This window comes from Notechis scutatus, chromosome 3, assembly GCF_049901735.1.
Source record: "Notechis scutatus isolate UNSWTSFEM ecotype Mainland chromosome 3, rNotScu1.2, whole genome shotgun sequence".
Classification (NCBI taxonomy): domain Eukaryota; kingdom Metazoa; phylum Chordata; class Lepidosauria; order Squamata; family Elapidae; genus Notechis; species Notechis scutatus.
The window spans coordinates 64,751,951-64,774,620 of NC_142011.1; the positions used below are offsets into that span (position 1 = coordinate 64,751,951).

Below are 22,670 nucleotides of genomic sequence, written 5' to 3' on the forward strand. Positions count from 1 at the left end.
GGAGAGCATCAGACAAAATGTAAGACCTACTCTTTATAGAACTTCGATCCACTATAAAGGGTTTAAAGCTAAATAATTGGGTGGACAACAGCAATATTTGTGCCCAATGCAGAGAGCTTACAGTTACTGTTGAAATCCTCTTATGTGTAATGTAACGCTTGGTATTAAGAAGAGTATTCTCTCCACAGACAAGCTTTACTTGCAGTGGGCTATCACTTTACAAAAATCAGAAATTTTCAAGTATTGCCATAATAGATCCCAGATAGCATCTAAGCAGGCCCTGCATATCTTCTGACCTGCCAAATCAAGAGCAGACCATTTTTATTTTTATATAATTCTTCCTCTTAGAGCAGTACTGTTCAAATTTGGCAACTTCGTGGTATGTGGACTTCAACTCCCAGAATTCTCTTAACAGCATCTTCCGGACATCACACTCCAAGAGAATTCTGGGAGGTTAAAAGTCCACACATCTTAAAGTTACCAACTTTGAAAAACACTGTTCTAGAGCAATTATGAGATTTGGAAATGTTACAATTAAACCAACAATGCTTGAAAACCATAATGGTAAAAATTAACACAAGGGTTCAATAAAAAAATAAAAAAACCAGGAAAAGATAACCGTAAACAGTAGATGAACAGACATATATATATATATGTACAATTATTTTCTGAAAGGTTATAATGGCTTCCAAGTAATTATTGCAAGCATTAGAATGCATCAAAATCAGGAAATAAGTCTAGTGATGCCACATTTAATCAAATTAAATCTACCTACAGTATTTATTGCAGTTTTACAAACCACCACTATATTTATATTTTTGCCGAGCAAATAGCACTTGCCTGGGTCAAATTAACAACGTTACGAAACTTCTTTGCATACCAAGTAACAAAATATAAGCTGGTCTACAATCATAATTACATTGTGAAGATGAAAGTCCCTCCCCAAGCCTAGCCATAAAATATTATTTTTTTGTCATACTCCTTCAGATCTGAGGAAAGGAAAAGAATAAGTACACCGGCAGTAATAATAATAAGCTGCTGGTGTACATGATATACTCATTGGATATTTTTTTCCCTCTCAGATTGGATTTATCTATTTCTTACAACATTTCTAGTTCAGTGGCCCCGCATGGGGTGGGCGGGGTGGGTGGAAGAGGGGATGATTCTGTGTGAGTGATAGACCCATGCGTATGCGTTCGCCCACCACTTGCATGATCTGGTTCCGAACGCACTGCAGCTCACTAGTGGACTGCGACCTGGCGGTTGGGAACCCCTGCCTTACAACACAGAATAAGCCCCCTCAACTAAACACCATAGGCTTAAGCAACCAAACATCTCAATCTGCACCCAAATACATGTGCATTTTTGTCTACTTCTTGTTGCTCTAGCTTTATTATAAAGTGCTAGATTAAAAGACAACACTGGGACTCCTGTACTGAATGTATCCCACATAGTTTGTCTGACTATGGTCTTGCCTTCGCTTTTGTGTAGGGAGAAATGCATCTCTCAACAAAATGATTGATACATGGTTCACAATTCTCATTCCTACAAAGAATAACAAGGTTAGCTGGCAATATGAAGAGGCTGTGGGAGGACTATGGCTTCCTCTTCTGTCAGCAGCTCTATCAGTGGAGGCCTTGCCAGAGTTTCTTGGCAGTGAATGCTCCAAGGCAGTGTTCTCAACTTTGGCAATATGCCCAGGGATGTGTGGACTTCAACTCCCAGAATTCCCCAGCCAACATGCTGGAGTTGAAACACACACACTCTGAAGTCCATTGAATTCCCAGGCCAGCATACTGGAATTGAAGTCCATATATCTTAAAAGCTGCCAAGGTTAGGAAACTCTTCTCTAAGGAACTCTTAATAGCTGCCATTTTAACTTCCCATAATTCCCAGGAGCATTGCTACATCAGGGGATTCTAGGAAATTAGAATGCAGGTACACTTAACTATTTTGTGATGCTTAGATTCCTGAATAAAATTGGGGGTAGTGGAGGTGGAGGAAGGTGGGATTAAGTATGGGGACCAGGCAATGACAAGGAAAGAGAGGCCCAATAACCGCTCAAAGAGGCTGAATGCAACACTGTTATCGCTTGTGTTAATTTCTTAAACAGCAAAAAATTCAACTCTTTGATTTAATCTTCTTGGTTATTAGAGATTATTCCTGTAAATTCTACTCTTTAAAGCCCAGCTGCATGAATTCTGGCTCTGGTGATGAGGGAAAGGTACTTTGCACATGTTCAACATAGGTACAGACTCCTGTGTACATTATTCGGGCGATTCTTTTGAAGATTTAACAACGATCAGCATATACGTGACTCTTAATACGTGACTCTTGAATTCTACTTCCTAAGTGACTGAGATTAGAAGGAATTGGTGACCCAGCCATTCAACATGTAAAAATAAAGAACTCCATACACAATCCTCCAGAAAAGAATGCTATAACCATGCCCTATGAGTTCCATGCACCTCAAGGCGACAGAGAATCCAAGATTTTCATACAATTAAGATATCCATGTTTCTCAATTAAATTTGAGGATTGCCAAGAAAGGCAACCTATAGCAACTGTTGTCTTTATTTTTTATATTGTTTATTTTAAACTGTCACCTGCTTATGATATTATGAAAATATTAGCAGCAGCCCAATAGACAAGAGCAAGGGTCTTCAAACGTGGCAAGTTTAAGACGTGTGGACTTCAACTCCCTGAATTCCTGAGCTAACAGGACTGGAGAAGGAATTCTGGGAGTTGAAGTCCACATGTCTCAAAATTGCCAAGTTTGAAGACCCCTGGGCAAGAGGCTTAACTTCTGTAGTTTTTGATCCTTACAAACTTTTAATCAAATGGGTAATTCTTAGCACAGATCTTGGGAGAAATCTGAACCACAAAGAATGAAGTGTTAGTGGTAGGTCATGTTCAGAAGATGCAAGCAATACAAAGGATACAGGTCAGCTGATAGAAATGTTACGTGCAGCTCAGATATAATGATGGAAAGAGAGAAGGAGAGAGTGTTTCACTTTAACCATTGTAACAAAGTGAAACCTTGAATATTTGAAGACGGAAGCCCCAGGTCAAAATAAAAATCATGCCTAAGGCTATATATCACTGTCATTCACAATCAGCTTTATACAGCACTGCAAATAAATGGGGTTCCTTTTTATCAGAAAGAGTGTTCTAAACCACTAATAAGACAGCATGGTTTTGGCTTCACTAATGAAATTCCATCACATTTGCCAGGCTCTGGAAAGTTTACCTGCCCACTTTATGTTGACTGCTGCCAAGCTTCCCTTTTAAATAGCCAGAACTTTGATTCTGCCACAAGTCTGAAGCTACCTTAATGAAATGACTAAACGCAAACTCTTGCTCAACTCCACAGCATTCACTTCACAAACTTCGAGAAACAGATGGCCAAACCCAAACCTATGTGCTGGCAGATTATTCATTCATATTTGGATAAGAAGCAGATTTCAGAATTCATTGACAAGAGTCAAAGGAATACAAGGTGTGGGTTGTTAGCAAGCACAAAGAAAAACATCCTAGCTTCATTACAACTTCATGTCAAAATGTAGCAACTGTTGTTATTTACTTTCTGCTGGGCAGTAGGAAGACATAAGGCAACACCACTCTTTATTAAATTCTGCTGTATCTTTTCTTCAGGAGCCCAAATTAGCAAGCATGGAGATCTTCCTTCATGTATTCACACAACAACCCTATAAGATGAGGTTGGCTGGGAAAGGCCAACAGGTTCTAAGTTGCCCAATGAGTTTCCATGATTAAAGATGGAATTAACCCGGTTCTCCCTGACCCTGGTCCAATATTTAAATTATTATACCAGCGATCTTCAAACTTGGCAACTTTAAGATTTGTGGACTTCAACTCTCAGAATTCTGTAGCCAGCCATGATCGCTGCAGAATTCTGGGAGTTGAAGTCCACAAGTCTTAAAGTTGCCAAGTTTGGAAACCCCTAACTGGCCCCTAATTCCCTGAAGCTCAAAGCTAGACCCATTTATCCCTCTACTCCAAAGAGATACCTATCTCAACCGCAGGAAGGAATGGGGCATGACACAATGGAGTGTTAGAAAGTTCGGACATCTCTCATTTCTGTGCCCCTTGAGCCCTGTTGCCCCAAGACTAACTGCTCTTCGTCTTCCTACCCAAGTGCTCAAAGACCTAGAGCAGGGGTGTCCAACCTTGGCAACTTTAAGCCTGGAGGACTTCAACTCCCAGAATTCCCCAGCCAGCTTTGCTGGCTGGGGAATTCTGGGAGTTGAAGTCCTCCAGGCTTAAAGTTGCCAAGGTTGGACACCCCTGACCTAGAGGCAAGCAAATCATCTCTGCAGGGCTGATCTTCCTTCCCTAGTCAACAAAAACAAGTTGTTCTTGCAAACGCTCCCAACATTTGCTTGCTCTGACTGCAAAAAGTCGCAGCGTTTATCAGGACACTGGCTATTTCTCTTCCTCGCTCCTCCCATCCTGCTGCTTCAAGAGTTTAACCAGGGAACATGTCATCAGCCATAAAGGATTTCCCTCCCCCACGGTAGCAATAAACCAACAAGCTCTTCAGTTTAAAGAGACAGCATCTTTCCAATCTGCCCATTTGTTGTTTGTGTGCTGAAAACAAACAGGGGGAGGGGAAGCAGGGCACAGGAAACCTCTTCTCTTGCTTCCACATCCACCCTTTGGGAGCTTACAGTCTGCCAAGTTGATCTAGAAGACAAAAATATCCGTCTCCAGTTGTGTTGTGATTGTTATGATCAGCTGCTGGGCATGGTCAGAGCTGCAACCCAACTCCAAATGCCTGCCCATCTCACTGAAATACACTGGTGGCTGATTGCAACACACACATTCATGTGTTTGTTGTCTGTTTACTCAGAACCTGAGGAACAGGTTTTGCAGCCCTTCACGGCAGATGTTATCTAAATCTCACTTCAGTCGTAGCTGCTGGGAAGGACTTGCTGACTCATGGAAAAGGCCTGTGGTTGATTTCAAATTTACCTAGGTCTTCTCAGAAGCTGCACACTCAGAGAGGAAGGGAGAAGTGATGACTTCCAAATCCCTGAGGATGAAGCCACTTTAAAAAAAATAATAATCAGGGTTTAACCGGCTTGCCTTCCAAACATTCAACAAATCCAACACTATAACCTATGCATCATGCCTCTCTCTCTCTCTCTCTCTCTCTCCCTCCCTCCTCCTCTCCCTCCTCTCTCTCTCCTCTCTCTCTCTCTCTCCTCTCTCTCTCTCTCTCTCTCTCTCTCTCTCTCTCTCTCTGTGTTTACATGAGCAGACCTGGGAGCCATTTGCTGTAAATGGCAACAGCAAAACTACTGGGTTTTGCCATCTGTCTCTTAAAAACAAACGTAATGAGTTTGCTTCTAAATGCTGCAGCCCATTCCCTTTGCCCTTCCATATGTGACTGAAACTACAAAACCGACAGGCACAAAGCAGTACAGAGGGACACTGATCCATCTCTAGTCTTTTTATTTGCAGGGAAATGCAGTATTGTTTTTAAAGGGATGTTTTGGCTTTCCATGTGCCTACACAGGCACAACTGCACCTTTTACCCAATTAATTTGCTTAGATTAAGATACATTTAAACACGTTTCATCAATCAAGACAGTGTTCTCGGTTAATTGGAGAGATGATTATTTTTAAAATGTTTTTGTACAAATATTTACAAACATTCACCAGTGACAGGCTGTAATGTTTGTAGGTAGCTGAATTAAAGCCTTTGTATTAAACACAACAGCAGAAGCATGTCTTGATTCTCATGCAGTAAAGAATGGCTTCTGCTGCTATGTTTGATTTTGGCTTAGTGTGTTGTGCAAATCCAGTCCATTCAATAAACTATAGCTTAGTGCAATGGATAAACTAGGCCAGAGCCTCTTTTGAGGTAGAAGTTGATGAGCCCTGGCTGTGATTCATCTCCAGCTCGCACACTGGGTTTATGTGTGCAGGTAGCAATGGAAGGTTGTGCAACAATTCACCTTTAGAAACGTTTCCTGATATGCCAGTGGAAATATGCCCTATCCTCCACTCCCAGCTTTTGGAAAATGGGAGCTAGCTTTCCTTAAATATAGTTGCATAGGGAGTTAAAGGGGAAGGGGGTGGAAATGAACATTAAGGAAAAAAGAATGAAAGGCCTATTGCTGTTCGTACAGACAAATTCATCAAAGTCTTCCTTCGAATCAGATTGTGAAGGTAACTAAGTGGTTTTTCTCTGCTCAGCTTTCATCAATTTTCCCCCTACCTTTCTATATCTCTACTCTGCTACTTTTTAGCAAACTTTTTTCCCCTATTCTTTACTGCCTCTGCTTCACTTCTAAAAACCACTCTTATTGGCTCCTCCCCTTTACTGAGACTACTGTCCCAGAAAACTTAACTCTTTCCAAATGAAACCATGCACTTATTTGATGATTAATTCAATTTATGCAAACAATAGCAACTGATGAAAATAGTAACTTAAGTGGAATTTGTTAATTCTTGCAACAGGATCTGAACAAGATTTGGAGGTTCCTTTGATCCACCTTTGACTTGCTTTGCAACTGCCCTTATGTCATGTTTTTTGGACATTTTGATGCAAACATTGTCATTTAAAAAAAGAAAAGAATGAAGCAATCAACCAACTTTTTTTTCCAAAGATGCATCCAATTTAGAATATACCATTTTTGATAGTAAGCCTGCCTCCAAAATCTTTTATATACCTAGCAATCCATTGATTCTGATATATTATCCATACATCTTCAGGTAAATAATGTTAATTCTTCCAAAACAAAAGATACATGTTTTATGTAAACGCATGCAGGTTTACATGAAGAACCACATGATTAATCCAAATTTCTTGAAAAGATGAAAAGTTCAAGGAAAACTTCTGTAACCGTTTCTCAGGTTAATTTACTATCAGGAATAGTCACAACCAAGTAACATGGATCAACCGTTTAATCCTTGCGAAACAACTTTTCATGTTTCTTTGAGATATGCACTCTCTGACAAATTCAATAAGACTGTGACATGTCCCTTATCTGTCTTCTTTATATTTCTGTAGTCAAGTCTGAAGCAAGTCCTAAGCTGCCATTGCTCCTTACAGCAGACAGTACGAAAAGCATATGCATATCAGAGGCCCCAGTCCTATATCTATTTATCTGTCTGCCAGTAAGCCCAATGAACTCACCCATACGACAACATATTTGGCAATGGCCACTTCAGATGATGAAAAATGTTTTGAAAGAGTCATAATGGCTTATACTCATCTTATACTTTTATACCTCCTTTAAGCAGGATTTCCTAGGGGTTTGAGCATATAGAAAATCTGTTGGAGCCCACGTTACTGTGGAAGAGAGGAGGCATGCATACCCCCGCAACTATTCCTCTTTAAAACCAGTTGCAATTCTCCTATCAACCACCTGCTGCCCATATTTTCCATAGGCTGAAAGTGTCCCTTTCCATTCTTGTCACTTTTACCCCCAAATCTGCTATCCTATCAATTGAAAAAAGCGGTGGGATGTTCAAAATAAAGCTATTTGAAGGAGAGATGTGCATATACAGATCAGAATTATTTAAAAGATACAAAATACACAACCCCCAAAACAGCTTTCCCAATTGGTCTCTCTGACTTCAGAGGACCAAATGGTAGAATAGTTGTGTTTGTTACGGTATCAAGGATAGGAAAGAAGGCTTGGAGTTGGAAAAGGAGAGGAAATAAATTTAATGTGCCAAAGGGAGTAGACAAGTTCAGATCTCCTAAACCCACAGCCAACCTGGCTAATCTTGAATGAGATCAAAAAGAGTGACACCAGGCCAGTACATGGATGGGACACTTCCACAGAATCCCTGAACTATAAGACACCCTGGAACCAAGGCAGTGGCAAACTACTTATGTATTATTTCCAAGGAAAACTCTATATCCATGACCATGAGGTCACCCAGAGTCAAACATGATTCAAAACTATTTGACATGAAACATCTTTATTTGAAAAAGTTACACCCAATTTGTTTTAGCTGTTCTCTTTCTTTCTCACAACCTATATAAACAAATGTGGTTATTACTATCATCTCCCGTTTGATACAGAAATATTAAAGCATGTATATACTACTTCATTCTCAGGTATACCATAATAGCAGTAGGCAATGTGGTGTCCTCCAGTTATTTTATTCTGCTACTTTTGCAACTCTGTGCTGGTCTAGGCAGTTGAAATCTTGAACACCAAGGATGGGAGGGGACTGCCAAAAGCGCATACTGGCATTCTACTAGCCCTCCCTCATTCTTTTACCAACAGCACCCTGAAGAAGATAAGTCCTTACTGTAGCTTTTAAGTAAGTTAAGTCCAGTAAGTTACCTCAAGGTACTTTTAATGTCTGTATTTAACTTTGCAACATGCTACTTGTCCAACAGAAAATGACTTTGAGATGGTCTTCCTAAAGAAAATTCAAGTACAAAACAACAGTTATTGGATTCATCAGTTAACAATGTATTAGGATTTACCTTTTGTGTTCCTAACGATACTTGGTGGTTCTAAAGTCTTGTACAGTTGTACCATTCCCTTATCTAGCGTCTTCCTTATTAGCAAGCATTAGAGAGTGGAAAACCAAGTTTTGTATATTTTTGTATATATTTTTTGTATATTTTTTGCCCTTAAGTAAAACAAGGCCCTGGTGAACACCTGAATGACAATGGCCATCAGGGAATATCAGGTTCATAAACTGTACTAGAAAGCCAAAACATATTTCATGAGAAGACTACATCAAATTATTTTCACGTTGTGGGCCAGGAAATTGATATGACTGACGATATCCACCCAGACACCAAAAGTCTGAGTAGAAAGCAAGTTTTCCTTTATCTTACCTTCTTCTAAAACCTCTTGCCGAAACTCTTATAACACTAGGCCACAATTTTGGGCCAGTGATCTCCACCCGAATCTTGTTCTAAACAAATAATTACATTACTCCGTCTTTTTTAAAAGTTGTTGTTACCAAATTAGAAGCAAACACATCTGCCACCCGCTTTGAGATGAAGGTTTCAAAGGCCGAGTAAATGGAGTACATCAGAAAAAATCAAAAGGATTGTATTGAAATGAGACACTACAAAATGCGCTACAAAAAAAGTAGGATAAAATCCAAGCTTCCGAGGTAAGGAAGGAAATGATCAGCAGAACAGGAAAGTCATACTCATGTTCACACATGATGCACCAATTCAAGCAAAAGCTTTATTGTGATCTTTCCGAAAGGGAAAGAATTTCCTTGCTTCTCCCCATTCCTGCATGATTGGGATAGGAACACGAAGCAGAGTAAAGTCTTCTCTGGCTTTTGTGTGTGAATGGCTTTGAGCTCCTTTGTTTCCCTGAAAGGACGGGCAGAAAGGAAATGAAGGAAGGTTTACAAGATTTGTATTTACTCAGAGCTACAAATCTGTCAGTAGCTTACAGACACACACATCCACGCACACACACCCCTTTACAAAGTTCTTTTTCTTCTTGCAGGGGTGGAGCTGAGGTCAACCCAGAAGGACAAAATGCATTCAAGAGGCCAGCCTCTTGTTCACAGCCAAAGGAACAGGACCCACTGGCCTGCAGCAAAATGGTATGGATACGGCTGTGAGAGGGGAAAACATTGGAAGGAAGAGAGATCTGCACATGTTGTGCAAAGGTGTGTGCCTGCCTTGATGAAACCTAATGCTTTGAAGTCAGCCGAACAGTACTTTTTTGGAAATGCATCTTTTCTTCAAACCTTATTGAAAGTGGTGGAATAAAAGGGGAGGAATAGAGGAAGACTGGAAGGGAGATGATTCACTTTGATGTCACCGGCATCATCACCACATCCGTTAGCTAAGGCTGCCCGGTCGTTTTTTAAACAGGGCGAGTAAGAGATGAAGAGCCATACAATTTGCCTCTAATAAACAAGCCATGTCAAGAGCATCAAAAGCACGAATGAACTTCTGAGTCAGTACTGTATTCTAGCAGCCAGACCTTTGCCTCCCACAAGTATTTCCTCTCTCCCTAAACAAGGACATCCAAGCAGCTGACTTATCAAACTGTACATGTCAGCATAAGAAACCAGTTTATCCCCTGCCTTCCTCAGAAAGAAAAGGCAAAAAGAATCAAGTGAGGCTTATCTTCCATTGCCCTTAAAGGAAATGGTCAACCAAAATTTAATTAATTAACTCAGCAGAATTTAATTAAGCCTCTTCTCTCTGACACCTCCCGTCCTACTCAACTCCAAGGCAACGACCACCACCTATAGGTCTACCCAACCGAAACAGTTCCTAGATTTAGAGACAAAACTTTGGAGCTTCCGTGGAACCAACTACATTTTGCTTTGTTTTTGTTTTTTTGTTTTTAAATCGGCACCGCATGTTGTGAGGTGGGGGTAGTGGGGGGTAACGTCTGCTTCCATTTGAAACTGTCAAAATTAGCATGCAGTAATTAAAAATCACACCCTTTCTCTTAATAACCTAACCAGCATGATACAATCAGGTTGTGCCAACTCTTTAATCTAATTGACTAATTACAGATTTTAATTTAGTCAGTTACTGAACAACTGTTGACAATTTGTTTTCATTAGGGACAGACCAGGATAAATATTTAGGCTCCCCAATCACAGAGACTATAGCGTAAGAGCCTTGCCGTGACCTCTTGGTATACTGCTTTGAGGGTTTTGTCAATAACAAGTTTAAAAAAGAAAAAGGAGCAACTGCTTCCCAACAGCCATCCACTCTTGCAAGCTCCTATGCAGTTCAAATAACTCTTACCTGAAGAACATGAGTTCATTTGGATGACAAGTGGGGGGGAGCTGCTTCAAAGAGACAATCAAAGCTTTTAACGCAGCCCAATCTTATCCCAAGAACACAGATGAATGAGGGTGTTTTAATAATGCATTTTTTTATTCTTTCGTAGTAAAAAGTCACTGCCACTGGTTTATCAACCAGGGATTATTATGAATGAAAAGTGAGTTAACCAAAGTTCATTTTTTAAGGACAGGATTTGAGTGTCTTCTTTGGAATCATAAGATTCCTCCCTTTCGTAAAAGAGAAAATTCTGTAGCTTCTTTCTCCAATAACATGGCTTGTGAAGTATATTCCTATTCACACACACACACACACACACACACACAGACACCTGCATTATTGTTTCAGAAATATTTAACAAGGCATACTACAAGTCTTAGGCATATCTCTTCAGCATTCTTTTTACCCCAAAAAAATGTGGAGGAAACCTTAAAAGATATTCTACCTTACAGCATCCTCTTCCTTATGAAAAGGTAAGACAGCTTTTCCTTGATAAAATTAAATGTTAACAAATGATCTATATATACACCACAGTTTGTACAGTAACCTGAAACTGTACAACACCCAATGCACATCTCTAAGTCTCTTAATTTCTCTGGCACAATCTTCCCAAACCAGGCACTTTTCCAAGGAATCAGGACTAAAACCTCAGAATTGATTGATTGATGGGAATTGTGAATGTTTCAATCCCCAAACATTCAGGAGCTATCCTATCATTATTGTGAGTGACAGAAGATTCTTAAGATCTAAACCTATTGCAACTTTTTAGCAGAAGCTTCCATATTTTGCCTTTGTAAACTACCAGCCCTCCTCTTGTGCTGGCATACTAGCTTTCAAATTAATTTCCTGCAGAAACACCCTGACACCCAACTAAAACACTAGGCAAGATAAGGATTAAGAGTTCTACTTTCTTATTAAATCCTACTCTGTGACTTTCTACTTCTTTACACAATCCTGTAAGTGGAAAATACTTGAAGAATGGTAGATACACTTCAATGGCTAGGAACACATATCACATTTAAATCAAAATCAAATTAAACTAACTGTTGTTTAGAACAGTGAAAGCTCAGCCCATAACTGAAAGCACACTAGGCGCAACATTTGTACAAAGCAGAGGAGGGAAACATACAGACACTGGAAACACCAGAGTTAGACAAAGCTTGCATGGTAATACAATCCAACCATCTGCATTGCTGTCGATTTCATAGCTTTCATTAGTCATACCAGATACTTCTGCCCTGCTTTATAAACTTCCAACCCCTGCACATGTGTTTACCCTTCACCAATAATATCCATTACTGTCCACTTGCTCTTGACATAAGGAAACACATTTTGAAATTTTAATAAAAGATCATAATTATTTATATGCTGCTCTTCCCCCGGACTATTACCAGAGAGTTCAAAGTATATCCAAGGACACTGATATGTTAATAATAATAAAATAATAACTACAGTATAAATAAATAGGAACTAAGAAAGAACTATCTTTTCACACAATACCAAATAAAACAATACAAATAAGCTGACTCGATACAAGAGCTCTGACTGGATTTATACAGATATTTATACAGAAACTTTATACAGATATTAAAATATGCTATACTCAAGGTTGATTATATCCAAAAGGCAACAAAGGCTTCTCCAAACACAGATTCACATCCTTACTCTTCACATACTGCTCCTGTTCCTCAGCCTTTCCCCAGCCTTTTTTTTTGGGGGGGGGGGTTCTCCATCACTAATTTGGGAAGTTAAGTATATCAAGTCATTAAATCCACCAACTTTGATTGTGTACTCAGCTGCTTACTACCTGTTTGGATGATATTAGCACATTAAGCCCCAAACTTGATCTTTCTTCAAGTACTGATTAACTAAGGTTGTAACCTTAATAAGCTCTGTGAACAGAGACTTACTTTTGAGTAAACAGGCATAAGAATGGACTAATTCTCTCCACAAATTATGTTGCTTCTGCTGGAGAAAGAACTTGCCTTTAATTTTGCATTTCTCCCTGCAGTGATGTGAATAGAAGCTGTTTGGCCAAGTGGATTTTGGTTTATTTTCAATGTTTCTCAAACTGGAAAATATGGGAAATATCATCTGAACTGGCCTAGGATTTACAAATTTGCATTCTTACGCTTCAAACAGAAACGTTTTATGCGGTGGTGCAGTAGTGAAGGGTGTAGTACTGCAGGCTACTTTTACTGATCACCAGCTGCCAGCAGTTTGGAAGTTCGGGTCTCACCAGGCTCAAGGTTGACTCAGCCTTCCATCCTTCCAAGGTCGGTAAAATGAGGACCCAGATTGTTGGGGGCAATATGCTGACTCTGTAAACTGTGAAACACTATGAAGCGGTATATAAGTCTAAGTGCTATTGCTGTTGCTATCTAGTTGGGTGGCTACCTTTGATATTTTCCCCATTTGTCATCATCAGCACTTCTACCAACTAGAGCAGCGGTCCCCGACCTTTTTGGCTTTATGGACAAGCGGTGCCGGTGGTGCCGGGGAGAGGGAGAGCAGCCTGGTTATGAATGGGACATGGCCCAGTATCAGTCCGCAGCCTGGGGATTTGGGACCCCTGAACTAGAGTATCAGGGACAGCCCATGGGAATAGGTATAATAAGTGTATGCTTATGTGTTTCGTCTGTCTACCAACCAATCCAATAAGCAGACACACATAAATCTATTGCCCTACAAGTGCCCAATTATGGCTTTAAAATGCAGAACAAAAGAAAATTAAAATCAGCAATCATTCTTAAATACTCTTGTTTTAAATCATGATATTAATTTCCATCAGATGTTTTTCATTAGGAATAACAAAGAACAGCTCACCATTCGCATGCTTATTTATTTCATGCTCATTCCTAAATTTTCTTTGCAATAATTTTTTCATTTATTTGTCAGCCATGTCAAGTGGGTGTGAGAATTACCCTTCCGATTTATTTTTTTTAACAGGGAGCTGGCTCTCCACAATAGTATGCGATGTGGGAGTTAATACTCAGAAGATATGTGGAACAATTCTCCAGCAACTGCCAAGGACATTAAGGCAAGCATTACACAAGATGCTTTAAAAGTCATGGCCCCAAGATCATAGATTCAGTCCACAAAATTTTATTGTCAAGTTTCCTTAGTAATATGTTTCAAGAATCACACCGCTAACCTTTAGGGGAGTCCTAAGGAATTCATTATATCGAACAAAACTGAATTCTAGTCTAAATGAAAAACATGCTACTAGAAATGCACACTGCCAAGAGTTTTAAAAAGTGTTGCAGTCTCCTTTCTCTAAACTTTCATATACTGTATTTACGTGAAATGAGAAACCTAGACCAGAAAGTGAAATTTGAAACTGTAAAGGGAAGCCCCAAACACCTTGCTATGAACTGTCTTGTGTATCATAAGGGAGTCATAAGAATAATCATCTCATTAGTCACAGTACCTTGAAGATCAAGAAGTTGAGAAAAGAAAGAATCCATGGATTTCAGGCAAAGTAAGGCCAGTTTAAGCATGATGACAATCTACACATTATCCAGACGCAGAAGGGGTTGTTTACCCCTTTAAGAATCTTAAGATTGAAGGAAAGGATAGGAAGAAACTCAGAGAAAGTTTCTATACTTATTCCCACAAGGGTTCTTATTAAGCCATAAACAAGGTACAACATCCAACATAAATAGTGGCATGATCATTTAGTGCAGAAATTATGTTTTCCAAGCAGAAAGGTTATTTTAATTGCAAACCTCGCAATTGTTTATAAGAACAGAGTTACAGTTTGCACCTTCAACACCCACACAGCATCTATACCAGGTTTAAAACTGAAAGTTAAACACTTTCCCACATTTTTCCCGTGCACTGTTTTCTTTATTGGTAAAGTAGCTAGCACACACCTCACTCAACCATATAAACACGCATACCATTCCGAGTTGAAAAGGGCACAAGCTCTTTGGCAGTGCTGAGATGGGAACGGAAAATCATATCCATGCTTTAGCAAAGCAGTGCTTGCTACTGATAGGGGAGTTCAAAATCTATTGTTCCTGGTGTGGGAGGCGTTGCGCATACCCGGTTGCTGATATCTGCTGTTAGTAGTAAATGGAATTAACGCAGCACTTGTTAATTGCCAGACTATCATACTATTTTCAACTGAAACTGAACTCCAGAGTTATGACAGCTATGAGAATCTGAAATGCATGTGTGTTTCATGTCATGGCGGAGGAAGAACCATTCTGAAGAGTGAGATTCTTGTCACGTTCCCCTGGCAATTAAAGTTAAATCGTGTAGAAAAAAAATATTTATGTCACACCTACTGCTTTTTGCATAACCGAGACAAGGAATTATTTATATTATAATTAACTTTTCTGATATATAACATAGGGAGGAAGGATTTTTAAAAAGGCAGTGATATCTCATTTCTTTTAAATGCTATTTTGCAGAGCCCAGTCGGCAGATTCCATTCCCAACAATCCCCCAATTTTCGTAACTGGCTCCTGCCTTAACACATTCTACAGTTGTGTCGAAAAGGCCCCGATTTTCATTAAAAGAAAAGAAACATCAAAAATAAAAGATTTTAGAAATTCATAACATGCATCTTAACAAAATACATACTACTCAAAAGGCAGCTACTTTTGGAAACCTCTGCCTGCTATCCAGTGAAAATAGTGTCCGTTGACATCGGTTACGAATTTTTGTACCGTCTCTCAAAAGTTCCACTCTGAGGAGCCTGTGCAGACAGAATAATGCTACAAAAAGTACGTAGCGACAGTCAACTAGATTTAAGTTCATTTTCTGTAGCTGGAGGCCAAAATCGACTAAATTGGTTCTAGTGATCAAGTTTTCTGCAATTCCCCATTCTGTGTATTAGCTATTTGACAGAAATTCACTGCGGTATTTAAACTGGCAGTCATCACAGCTAACTCAAATTGTATTGGCTTTCAGAGTGTTGAAACGGTGAACTGCAATCATCAATCGGCCAATTCCAAGATAACGTGGTGGTTGAAATTCCCTGTCATGCTGTACAATCCCTTTGTAGCTCACCAGCTCAGAAGATGCACAATAAAACCAGCAACAGGAGTGTCTGGCAATGCTACCACAATGTAATATGAGTCTGCCCATGGAGGGGCTTTGACCGGAAACAAGGCAAAGGCAAATTGTGCCAACAGTGGTGTAAACCTCCAGAGAGAGCGCAGCCTTTTCTTTTGGAAAACAAAAATACAGGAACACTGAAATTGAAAGGACATTTTGGATTCCGAGTCTCCCACCACCACCCATTGACATTTTTGCAAATCACAGATCACCAAAATACCACACTAAAAACACTAGAGGATTTTTTTCCCCCCTCATCTCCACGCTACTGTAAGATACTGAGATAAACGGACGTAAGTAAGTTTTAAAAAGAGGTGTATCACTGCAAACTTCAAAATTACCTTACATTTTAATAACTAACGAATGTGGGGGGGGGGGTTTCCATATAACTTTATTATAAAGATTTTAATAAAGACAGATAAAAACTAATGGAAACTAATAATTTAGAAGAAGGGATAGAAAGAAAAAAAGACAAAGCCAAAAATGCAGTGGGGGGGGGGGAATGAAAGCATATAAAGAAATAGCTGCTTTACAACAGTTATATGGATACATATAAATTTACTCTGTGTTTATAGCACAACTTCAATTTTTTTTTCTATAATCTTATTTTTTTCCCTAATCATCAATAATGTATCAAAGTGGTTTTCTTTCCTGTTTTATGCAAAAAGTGTATAATGTGTGTTTTCTAAATGTCAGAAGGAACCAAATTATTGTCCCAAAGGTGTTTTTCAAGAGGCAACTGGACTTTCATTTTGTTTCTCTTCTAGGAAGCTGAAGAAGCTTCTTGAATGAGAAGCAAAACGTCTTCAAAGAAAAACCAGAAAGTCCAGTTGCCTCTTGAAAAAGCACCTTTGAGACAACAATGAGCTGGATGACAAAACACATATTTAATTTTTTGTACAGTTAACTCTGCAATCAGGAACTTTTCTGGGTCTGACTCCAAGACAATAGAAGCATCCTAACTGAACAAGTGGGCATGGATTTCTTTACACTACCGAACTTTATCTTTGTGGCATCCGGATTTCCACCTGTAGGAAAACCTGTTCCCAGATCCTCCTACCTGTATGTAGCAAGCAGATACAACGAAGTGCAATTTTTTTAAAACAAATATTGCTTTCCATTTACAAGGAGTGAGCGAAAGAGGTTTTTCTCCAAAGCACAGTGACTTCCCATTCCTTTGATACATGGTTTAGCTTGTGCTTTTTTTCTCTCAATGCTCCTTGCATCTCAATCAGAAAAATTCTTAAATCAGTACAGGTCAACGATCGGAGACGAACAGGACAGTGACTGCAAAAATCTACCTCAAGCTCATTGTTGGAGGGTTTAAAAAAAATTAAAAATGTTCTTTGGGGAAATTGCTTGTTGCTCCTGCTGCTTCTATTATCATATAGTTATACTGGGAAATGAAATGGAAGTGACACAGCATGCAATTCCTGTTATAGAAGCCTCTAATGAAGCATGATTTCCCATTCTTTGAAGGATGTATTCCCCAGGCCTACTGATCTGGAGAGATTTGATCTTAAGCATGCAAGTAACCACACCTCAACTATAAACAATGGGGGAAAAGCATGCAAAGAAGGGAGATTTTCAATGCATTGCAATATGCTCAATATGCTCAGATTCTATCTTTCGCACAGAAAGCATTAGGATTTCTTCCCACTTTTAAGCACGTTCTTTTTGTCTTCTGCCAGGTGATTCTCTTGATAAATAGTCTCTAGCGGAGTAGCGAACTCTACAAACACCTGAAAGATAAATCTTTACACTGGGAACCATGCCTCTGTTCAAAAGTAACTGAATAGCAATTAACCATTCATGGCTTTTGTCCATCATTCTGACAATCTATAATAGCTGTTTAGTTTGACCACATCCACATCCACAGCAAAACCTTTCCACCTGTGAAAATGTTTTTTTTTAAGAACATAAGCAGCAACAGCTGTTAACCCATCTTTCACATCACGCATCCTTTCAAATTCCCACCTTCTGTCATTCCAAATCATGCAATCAACTCTTCTCTCATATAATTTGAAACCTGAATGGATCTCCATTCACTGATAAATCAGAAGGCCTATGCATAGCCCTTATTCTACCTACCATCTTATGGTGTTACGGGCGAAGAGCATATGGGGAGAAAAAGATCCTAGCTACATGTCAAGTAAATAAGTAATTTACCTTATACAGGTATACAGACTTACAAGTTTGCTTAGTCACCATTCAAAGTTACAATGGTGCTGAAAAAGGTGACTTATGACCATATTTCACACTTACGACCTTTGCAGCATCTCCCTGGTCACATGATCAAAATTCTTGACAACTTGACAACCGACTCCTATTTATGATTGTTGCAGTGTCCCAGGAAGTCATGCGATCACTTTCTGAGACCTTCTCACAAGCAAAGCCAATGGGGAAGCCAGGTTCACTTTACAACCAGGTCACCAACTTAGCGATGTCAATGATTCACTTAATAAAGGTGACAAGAAAGGTCGTAAAGTGGGGGCAAAACTCATTTAACAAATGTCTCACTTATCAACAGGAATGTTGGGCTCAATTGTGGTCATAAACCAAGGACTACCTGTAATCCAAGGTTCTGATTGGCCACACACTGACAAAAACCATCCACAGTTGAAACCTGATCCACCTTTCCTAGAAGAAGAATAGCCTGGAATTACACATCTCATCTTGCTCCTCCCATTCACCAGAAACTGCCTTTTTATCTTTGTACCCTCCAAAGCTAAAGGAATACTATTTCTGTAAAAGCAGAATAATCCTGAAAATAATTTACAGCAGATGAAAACAGAGCTGACTCAAATATGTTGGCCTATCTGCCCTTTATGTGGACACAGCAACTATAAACCATATGGCAACGTTCTTAACATACTCCTGTATTATACCTTGCTTGAGAAAGTGTGTGTATCAGTGCGCACGCACAGATAAACTTACACATCACTAGACTCCTGTTGGTATATAATGGCAAGCATGCTACACATGGCTTGTTGAAAAGTATTAATTCTCGAGAGTGGTAAAAACATATTTACTGCTTGAAATATCAATAACCAAAGCCAAGACAGTTAGTTATGAAAATACATATTAACCATCTATTTTGTGACCAAGAGGACTTTTAAAAACAAATAGTATAGCGAAAGGATGAGAACAGGAAACAAAATCTACTAATCAACCCAAAAAGGTAAACTACTTAGAAGTGTTATGAAACTGTATTACACCGAGAATTTTAAAAACCTCAATGAGGATTGTAGTCTATTTGCTGTAAGCTTAAAGCAACATGTATTAAAGATGTTTATGTGAATCATCTAATACACTCTGGCCTATTATTAGAATTATTACCAAGCTAAAAAAGATTAATTTCTCTAAATACAGTAAATCCTCAGACACTATTATAAGGCTGCTGCTAATGTAGCATTACTGAATTTTGCATGCCAGCGCTACAACTCTATATACCTTATGCCAGCCTTCCCCAATGTTACGTTCACCAGGCAAGCTGAGATAATAATTGTCAAATTCCTACCCAACCTGGCCATCAGCAGCGAATTCTGGAGCCACAGAATGCAAGAGAAAACTCCCTTCAGTTTGCCTCCTGTTGGGTTTCCTACCACAACCACAATTAAATATTATATTAAGAAAATTCTTTTCCCCCATTCACTGGTTCTTGTAATATCTTAACTGTGAAGAGCTGTGAGAACGCAAAAGTTTGCATAAATTTGAGCGGTCATTTGAGTGGTCGTAATTGAGAAACTCCCTATGGGAATACTGGCTTGTTTTTTTTCCCCCAAGTAATCAAGAAGCCACTTTTTTTTTCTTTTAAAAATATATTAAGTCATGTTGCATGTGGAATAGCTTTTAACTCCAAAGTATCTACAATCAGCAGATGATCTTGAATAAAACCAGCAACCAAACTAGTCCTAGTCCCTATGTGTGGTAGAAAGAGCTAAAGAAATATTTTTGATGAAGAAGAAGAAGAAAGAAGAAAGAAGAAAGAAGAAAGAAGAAGAAAGAAGAAAGAAGAAAGAAGAAAGAAGAAAGAAGAAGGAAGAAGGAAGAAGGAAGAAGAAGAAGGAAGAAGAAGAAGAAGAAGAAGAAGAAGAAGAAGAAGAAGAAGAAGAAGAAGAAGAAGAAGAAGAAGAAGAAGAAGAAGAAGAAGAAGAAAACAACAGATGTTAGGAAATAGAAGTGAGGTGGCCATAACTGAAGAGGCTTGTCCCTGTTTGTTTAATTCCAAAAGCAACACTAATATTTTTTTGCCTATCATACAAGAACCACTATTTATTCTAGGAGAGAAAATATAATTTCCCAAGATCTGTGCGGATTGAAATCTCTTTCCTACTGTTGGTACTTATGCAACAGAGCCAACTATTCCAAAGCTGAACATGTCAGGAAAAACCATGACAATAAGATCAGGTCTCAAGCACCTATGGGGTTGCCCTCTATAGCAGGGATAGGCAACTGTGGCCCTTTGACAACCTGTGAACTTCAACTCGTAGAATTCCTGAACCATCTATGCTGGCTCAGGAATTCTGGGCACTGAAGTCCACCGGTTGTAAAGGGGCCATAGTTGCCACTCTAGTTCTATAACAGCCACTCTGTTCCAGCATTGTTTTCCCCAGGATTACAGAACTGTAGGAAAGGATTTTCTTGTCTTCTATTATTGATCAGAAACCTACTAGCGTCTTCTGTTCAAAAAAAGAATATCACTAATAGACTATCATGTCTGTCAAAGTCAGATACACGTTATATATTGGTTTACAAATCCACTACTTTGTTCTGGGTTCTCAGACTTATTTCCCTCTTCCCGCTACTTTCCCATCCTTAGCATGTATTGTCTTTTTTATGAATCATTCTGGGTCCTGCGTCTTGACTTTTGGCTGAGGTGGGACACTTCAAGAGACAGTATTTCTCTAAACAGCAAGATAAATGTATCTAAATACATTTTTAATCACTTTCTTCTTCCCTTCTCAGGAAATTGCTTTCAGGGAATTTCTCTCTGCGAGGGAGAAACATAGGTTGCAAACTGCAGCACATTTTTCAAAGGACTCTGTCTGAGAGCTAAGTTGAGTGTCATTGTTTATTTTAAAATAGGACCCTCCTGTTAATTAGTATGTCATTGCAGTGCACACACTTCTTTTAAATGAAAGCTACTGTTTCTGCATCAAAAAATAACTTCTAAGACTATTCTGTATTGAATACAACAGTCACTCTAGGAACTTTTGTCAGAAAGAAAAAAGAAAATAAGATCCCAGGCTAAAGATCCATACATTTTCTAAGAGATAATGTGATATTCTCAAGGTACGTGCATCAAATTAAACCTATCAAAGTGGATGGAATTTATCCCCCAAAGGGTTCTTTTTTCAACTCTGAAAGCATACCAAAACTCACGGCATCTATGATCATTGGGGGTTCCTGCAAATAACTTTGAATAATCTGCAAGTTTCTTCTCCAACTTCAGCCATGAAAGTTTACAAATTATGCAGTTTTTTCCAAGAAGCCCTTTCTTGGTGAGTTAGAAGGAGAAAGAACCGTCGGATTAAGAAAATTCTATGGCTGCTGCTAGAGATTGCAAAGCAGTTTCTGCAGGAGTCTTAAGTTATAACTCAGCCACAAAAATGACTGAAACTTATGAGTCCTCCTTCCACGTATGTGCCACTTTTTAAATGAAACTGTTCGTCAACTATGTTACCAAACTCAATTCCTGCCACAACCCCCAATTTCTTGAACTGCACTACAGATAGTCCTCACTTAGTAACTCTTCAAAGTTACGGCATTGAAAAAAGTGATTTATGATCATTTTTCACACTTGACCATCGCAGCATCCCCATGGTCACGTGATTTACATTCGGCTTGATAACCGACTCACATTTATGACGGTTGCAGTGTCCCACGGTCATTCTGGCGTCCCTTTTGCAACCTTCTGACAAGCAAAGTCACTTCAACAATTGTGTTACTAATTTAACAACTGCAGTGATTCACTCAACGTGTCACGAAAAGTCGTAAAATGGGGCTAAACACACTTAACAAACCTCTCACTTAGTAACATAAATGTTGAGCTCAATTGTGGCCGTAAGTTGAGGACTTTTCTGTACCTTCAACTTATTAAACATGTTGATGAATCTTCTTTAAGATTCTTTGAAACTTAGCCCTTAACCACTTGGACGTGTTCATGGGAATATTTGCCATTATAGGTAAGCCAGAGACCAACACATCAGATAAGATGACAAGTCACAAGTTTATCTGGGACAATTCATTTGGAAGAATGTCCCATACTACAGGATAATCCATGCTGCGTTGTCCTCGAGCTATGAAAACATGTTGCTCTAGACAAGTTCACTTTCTGGATCTTCAGTCAACTCACAAATACCAATTATTTAATTCCAGGCAAGAAACCATTTATGGCTTCAGATGACAACAGAGAAGAAAACCAAGGTATGCCTCTTAGGGCCAATATCTGAATGCATCACCTATGTCTCTTGACAGTTTCCTTTTGCAGCTAGTTTATAGTCATCCCCACACCTATTAAAAATTAAAGAAATAATGAAGTCTGCATTGCAGTCTTAAGGGAAAGGAGGAAAAATATCTTCATATTGCAATCTGGAACAGAAGCTACTGGCTCTCTCCTTAGGCTGCAATTCTATGCATCCATAGCGAGGGATGGCCCCACTTAACACAATAGGATTCACTTATGGATAAAAAATGCACAGGATTATACTGCACAGCAGCATTCTGATAAATTCTTAAATACTCACAAGCCTTGGAGTGGGTTTTTTTTTAATCTTTCCCAAGAACGAAGCGTATCACATTCAAATGCAGGCCTCTATGTCAAAAG

General features: G+C 39.1%; 1 protein-coding gene across 5 annotated transcripts in view; it reads right to left on the minus strand.

Annotated features, from left to right (window-relative positions):
* Positions 1–22,670, minus strand: part of SSBP3 (single stranded DNA binding protein 3) — a 195,645-nt gene that overhangs the window by 168,270 nt on the left and 4,705 nt on the right. The gene's annotated exons all lie outside the window — the stretch shown is intronic.